The sequence below is a fragment of the Calonectris borealis genome, chromosome 4, assembly GCF_964195595.1.
Source record: "Calonectris borealis chromosome 4, bCalBor7.hap1.2, whole genome shotgun sequence".
NCBI lineage: Eukaryota > Metazoa > Chordata > Aves > Procellariiformes > Procellariidae > Calonectris > Calonectris borealis.
In genome coordinates, this window is record NC_134315.1 from 55,128,690 (window position 1) to 55,134,689 (window position 6,000).

Below are 6,000 nucleotides of genomic sequence, written 5' to 3' on the forward strand. Positions count from 1 at the left end.
ATTGTAACATTCAAAATAATATTTATCATAGCCTGAACCAACTCTTTGCTCAGAGCCATTTGTAAAAGTCAATGAAAACATGAATTAATCTACCAACTCTATTCTAACGGTTCAGAAACCTGTATCCTCATTCTTGGCTGTCTTTCCTCTGAACTGCAATTTTAGTTGTCCCCCTGACCCCACTTTTTTCTAGTTTTCATCTCAAAATCAGAAAGAACAAATTGGAATATCTAATCTTTCTCTTCAAGCTCTGCTATGCCCTTTCCAGAAGATGGTGACCGATACCTCCCTCCTTCCTCCCATGCTCTTTTCTGCTCTGGCATCTCCAGGCACAGCATCCAGGCTATGTCTGCTTCAGAGAAGGGTTTAGGAATTTTTTGTCCCTAAACCATAATAGCAGCTCTAAGATACAATCTTTTTTGCTTCTCTAAGTGTCTAATGGGCTCATCTGCTCTGATCACTTCACATCTCAAGTGCTACAGCATTCTTTTCACCAACTTTGATAAAGGATGTCTTACAGAGGCAGCATCTTCCTGAAAATAACATCTCCCTTACCTAAGGCTACTTCATTAACTTCTTTCACATCTGTCCTCAGATGTGAAAAGATACACTTATTTTCCCATGATGCTACAAAACTCTTTAGTCTATTAATGTGGTATGATTCTCGTCATCATTTTGGCCATGCATTCTTTGCAGGTTCCTACCTGTTTATATTATTTGTACATTGTATCTTGAAGTTTATTTTGACTCAGCTAAATAAGATAGAGTGTTTTTGTGATGCACTCGTACAGTCCCTAGCCTGAAGGGTTTCTAATAACAAGGATTTATAAGCACTGCTCAAGTATAAATTACAATGTCAACAGTATCTTTAATTTATATAGAAGGAATAGCAACTATCATTTCAGTGTTTTTTTTACTGCATACATATTCTCATGCTTGCCACTGCTAAAACAGATACCTAGAACGTGGAGCTTCTGAATACTGTGAGATACTGGAAATGCAGGATGATGAGATAACCTGTGGAAATTATTTAAAAACAAAACAAAACAAAACAAAATAAAGAATAATCAATATATACTATGTCTTAAGCAAAACCAACAAGAAAAATATTACCAATGATGTTAGAAGCTTTCACTATTTTCTTCTACATTTTCATACTACTTGGCAGCCAAAAAGGATTAAATCAATGATAAATTCCACTAAAGTTAGGTATTTTGTCTTTAGACTCTTTAGCTTTCTAAAAGCTAAACTTCCTGTGGCAGATCAGGGAATGGGGGGAAGTGGTTTTGTCCAAGGTATGTATTGAGTCTGAATTATACAGTAAAGTCAACACTAGTATAAGATGGTAAAACGTATCACCACTACTACTATTTGCTGAAACACACATGGGTTCAGTACTTCAAAATGTGTAACTCATCCCCACTACCTCTGAAAGACATGCCAGCAGATAACTGCTTTTGGAACTAATTCTTTGGCCTTAGAGAAGACCATATTAAAACATACTTTATTCTGTAGGTCTTAGAATCCTTTTCCTGCAAATATGTAAATAGGATGCTAATCGAGAGGTGTGCAGGGAAAACATATTCTGACACGTTGGCGCATAGCATTTTCAAGCAATACACAGCACATTTATCATTATGTTAATGTGAGATCCCAAAGGCAGCATTGCCTTTAAGGCATACTTCAGGATGCCAAAGTTTTCCCTTTCGTAGGAGGCAAAACAGAAGATAGATTTGTCATTCATGACAACGTGAAGATTCCCTGAGTTATGCATAGCAATCAGAAACCTTAAAATAAAATAATATTTTGCTTTTGTGCAGTAATATTTTTTTCATTTGCAAACCATGAGCAGTTTATTATCCACATTATTTTCCCCCTTTTAGAAATGGCATAACTGAGGCACAGAGTTTAATGCAGCATTTTTTAAATAATGCTGGTTGGAGTCCCATGCAGTTTGGCTGCTAATGACGTTAAACACCAGTGGTTTCCTTTTCCTTTCTTTCGTAACTTATACCTGAAAAGAAAATTGTCTAGATGAACAAGCAAACAAACAACAGTCAAAGAACACAAGATCGGAGAGAGCTCCTAAAGTGTTCGCTGGAGCCACTTGCCTAAGGTCACACAGCAAGTCAGTGCAAGGGCTGGGAAAAGATTCGTGACTCCTATTTCTCAGCTCATTCCAACCCTCATGTCAGATAACACTCCAAAAGCTCAGAAGATGTTCCAAATGTGATATGAATCTTCTTTGAAAAGAGATGCAAATCTCAAGGATATGGCTTATGGTAAGGTTCTGAGAATAGCTTTTTCCTGTGACCTTTAGGTGGTGAGATTTAGCTATATTCCTGTATCGGTAAATGTACCCAAACTTTCAGGTATCCCAAGTTTAATTTGAAGACATAATTGATAATGGCTTAGCCTGTATCTCCTTATGTTTCTCCTTCTACTTCCTGTTGAAAAGCAAGGCAGAGAAATAACAATGAAAATATACAAAATTTAAGGTGAAGGAAACCCTTCCAATACAGAACTCAACGATTTGGTGGGTCACTGAATCAAGGTCCCTACTGCCACTACTAAATGTACATAACATCCATAAATGCATCAAGAATCATTTTAATGTCAGTTAGATGTCTTAGCTTTCTTCTCTCTTTACTAGAAGGCTGCTCCAGAAAATTAGTTGTAATGCATAAAACCTAGATCCCAGACATTTGCAAACTATTAGCTATCCTCAAACCATTCACAGCAAAAGGCAAACAAATCCCCTCAAATGAAGAATAGGCACTTTGTTCCTTCAACTCCAGGGAGAAATTGCACATGATGGGTTCAGAGGACGTACTGGACAAAAGTGCGTGTTCGGTTTCTATTTTAACCAAAGCACCCTGTACCTCTTCAGTATCAGGATGCAGTTTGCTACTGTTATGAACTACTGCTCTGCCTTCTATTATGTTGCTTAGTGACAATGGGCTCAAGTATCAGAAAGACATTCTGAATCGTCATGGACGATTACGTACCCATCTGGGCCTACTTACACATGTACGTGATTTTGCTGAGAACATATATGGTGGCAAAACCACACCCATTAAGGGTTTCAGATGCCCTAAAAGACAATCAAATTCAAAGTCAGTAAAAACATAAAAAAGCATAAGAGCAGCCATATCTTTGTGGCTGTTCATGCCTTTAATACCTTCCTCTCAATGTGAATGTTTAAAGTAGGCTTAATCATGGATCATTTAAATGCACAGGGTTCAAATAGGCAACTTTTCCCGCAGTGCACAAAAACTGCACAAAACCAAAATGCTTCTGGTCAGCAGTGCTAAAATCTGGAAATGTTGCTAGTTTTCATAGGATCAGGAAAGATTTTTCACTTCATCTTATGTTACTTTTGTTTTAATCTTATCTATTTGTGCACTAAGGAGGGCAGTGATGGTTTAGAATGGCAAACTTGCCACAGTTAACCAAGCAAGCAAAATCTGCATCTGAGGAATGCAACATTCACCAAGGACTTTGGCTTGGGTTTCTCTCTATTGCCAGGAACCTACAATAAAACGGGATGTATTTATGAAACAGAGGAAAAACTACAATTGACATTCAACCCTGTTAAAGCCAAACAGAAAAGGGCACTCTGTTTTAAGAGGTTTATGAGGAATAATATAAGCATTGAGCAGTGGGAGACCTTAAAAAAGTACAAATAGCCTGGCTAAGGAAGACAGGAATATCTATTAAAAAAGGAAACCACAAGTTAACAAGATAATTGAAAGCAGAAAATAAATGAAGAATTGTTAGTTGCATAGAAAGCTCACTAACAAAACAATGCAGTAACAGCGAATGACTTTCATTAGTTGTGCTCTTTACTAAAATGAGGTAATTTATATCAACGTTGCTGCCTCAGAGCTAGTTTTGAGCCTTCACTTGCTATTGGCATTAAGGGCAGAAGCTGAAAAATCAGACTCTGTATTTCAAGTGCTTCATAGTTTGTGCATTCTGTTCATTTACCTTCATGGCAATCAGGTGAAGCAAACAATTATTTTCCCATTATCCATAATCCTCTTATTTCCAGCCTTTAAGCCATTGAATTTTTATAAAATTAATTAAATAATAATATAAAATATAAATACGATATAATAAATCTAAGTAAGGTTCTTGGGAAGGCAAAACATTAGGAATAGTTCTCCTAGACGGTACTTTCTCTGAAAGCATTGCAGCTGGCATTTTAAAGGACTGGATGAGGCTTTGCCGTGTACATCAGTAAACAGAGGAGGCTGAACATCTGCTGCTGTCCCTGACGGTGCTCAAGGTGCTGTTTTGACAACAGAGAAACCTCTCCTTATTGTCCCTAGACCTTGCCACCACACTCAAACTGAACTTGAGGAGAGTACATATTGTCCTTCACAAATGTTTAGTTGCAGTTCCCTTAAAGGCCTGCTTCCCAAGTTGCAAAAGTAACAAGCAAAGGGTTTTCACGAATTAATGAACGATATACCTCTCCTTATCTAACTGCACAGGTAAGTGCCCAACTTCACCAGCACTAGCTGGAAGGTATTAGCTGCCCAGTCCAAAGGAGCAAAGATTAACTGAGCTTCAGGTGCCAGTGAACGAGTCATACTTCTTTCTTCTTTATTGCATTGTATTGCAGATATTCCCATATTTACAGATGTATAACTAAATGTAAGTAATTCAGGAGATGAAAGTGTAGCTCAGAAAAGGGTGTCATGAGTTCTCCCTTCATGTTGCATTACCAGCTGCAGGCCCTGACAAGGAAGGAGGCTAGTATAGTAGTACAGTACAGTGTGCATACCTGCCGGTGCAGCAACATCAGTGTGCCCATGAGCAAACCCACCGTCTAAATGGGCCAGACAGATGCAGGTGAGAAAGGTGAGGGCAGTAGCGGGAGCTGAACCGCCCGGCTGAAAGGTTGTGCTGCAGGTTAACGACAGAGCCAGGATCCTGAGCCCTGACCACCACGGCGTCCAGACTGGGGCACACCACTTCCAAAGTCCTTGACAGAGGTAGCTTTAGGGCTGGCGGTGATGTCTCTGTGTCACCCACGGTGAGGCTCTGTCTCAGGGCACGGGGGTTAATTGCTGGGAATGTCAAATAAGAAGGGTTAATGATGAGCTCAAAGAAATTTCAGTATTGCTACTGAACCATCTGATTACTCGGGTAACACTGTGGGAATAAAACACTCTAATGCAGTCATAATTTTTTGCCAAGGGGTTAATCCTTTTATATATATTTACATATTTTCATGTACAAACATATTATTGCTTTAAATATAACTAAAGAAATAAAACATTTTTCGAGGAAACGTCTGGAACTACGAATAATATCACAAATGTGTTTTTCTGTGTCCACCACAAAACATCCAAGTGTAGATTCTTATAATCCACTTCAAAATCCACGTGTTTTTCTCTCCTATTAAATACCATTAATTGTTTACTACTGAGAATGAAAAAATGCCTTTTTGCTTTATCTATTCTATTTCAATTAGAAAACTATTTTTTTTCACATTTACTGCATTTCTCAGATTTAACTTATTGCCATATAATTGCCCAACATTTAAAAATAGAATGGCATTCAGTCCCAGAACATATCACAGAGGAGTCTTAACCAGCAGGAGATGTCTGTTTAATCACTATTTTGAATTGTTACAGCTACAGCAGGAGAACTATAGAAAGATTTGCCTTAAAAATTAAACCATGGAGAATGTTAGGACTGCCAAAGACTGGCTTTCTAAAGAGAAAAGAAAATTCCGTCACTCACAAATAAATACGTGAATCTGTTCTCTGTGTTTGTAATGGTAATGCTTTCCCGTGATCATACAGAGAAGTTTTAGGGTTTTCATTAAATCCATGACACCCTGATCGTGGAGACTCAGATAATTTGCTAGTGCCTTAAGACAGATGTTCAACTTACTTACAGTGCACTCAGGATGCAGCAGTGTTGCAATGCCCTGAACACATACTGTCCTCAGGGTCATGATCATGATCCCCCTCACACTGCTCT